Genomic DNA, 600 nt, shown 5'->3' with positions numbered 1-600 from the left:
AAGTGCCGTAGGCTATGCCACCAGAGCTCCGGGACTGAATAAGTATAGGGGAAGGATGTAACACTGACACACACCTTTCATTGATTTTAAACCCCTTGTCCTGTTCCAAGACAGCCTCTTGGTCTGTGTACAGGTTTTTCATGAGCACAATTAAGGGTTCTGGAATTCCCATTCTTTACAATGTTATCCACAATTCGTGATGATCTACACAGTTAAATGCCTTTGCATAGTCAATAAAACACAGGTAAACATCCTCCTGGGGTTCTTTGCTTTCAACCAAGATCCATCTGACATTAGCAACAATATCCCAGATTCCACATCCTTTTCTGAATCCAGCTTGAATTTCTGGAAATTCCCTGTAAATATACTGCTGCAACCATTTTTCAATGAAATTCAGCAAAATTTTACTTGCATGTGATATTAGTGATATTGTTCAATCGTTTTCACTTTCTGCTAGATCATGTTTCTTTGTAATGGGCAAAAATATTGATCTCTTCCAGGTGGTTGGCCAGGTAGCTGTCTCGAATTTCTTGACATAAACAAGTGAGCACCTCCAGTACTGCATCAGTTAGTTGAAACATCTCTATTGGTGTTACATCA

This window comes from Orycteropus afer, unplaced genomic scaffold (genome assembly GCF_000298275.1).
Source record: "Orycteropus afer afer isolate SDZICR_OR568_19922 unplaced genomic scaffold, OryAfe1.0 scaffold00610, whole genome shotgun sequence".
Taxonomy (NCBI): Eukaryota; Metazoa; Chordata; class Mammalia; order Tubulidentata; family Orycteropodidae; genus Orycteropus; species Orycteropus afer.
Note: the sequence above shows the minus strand (reverse complement) of the source record.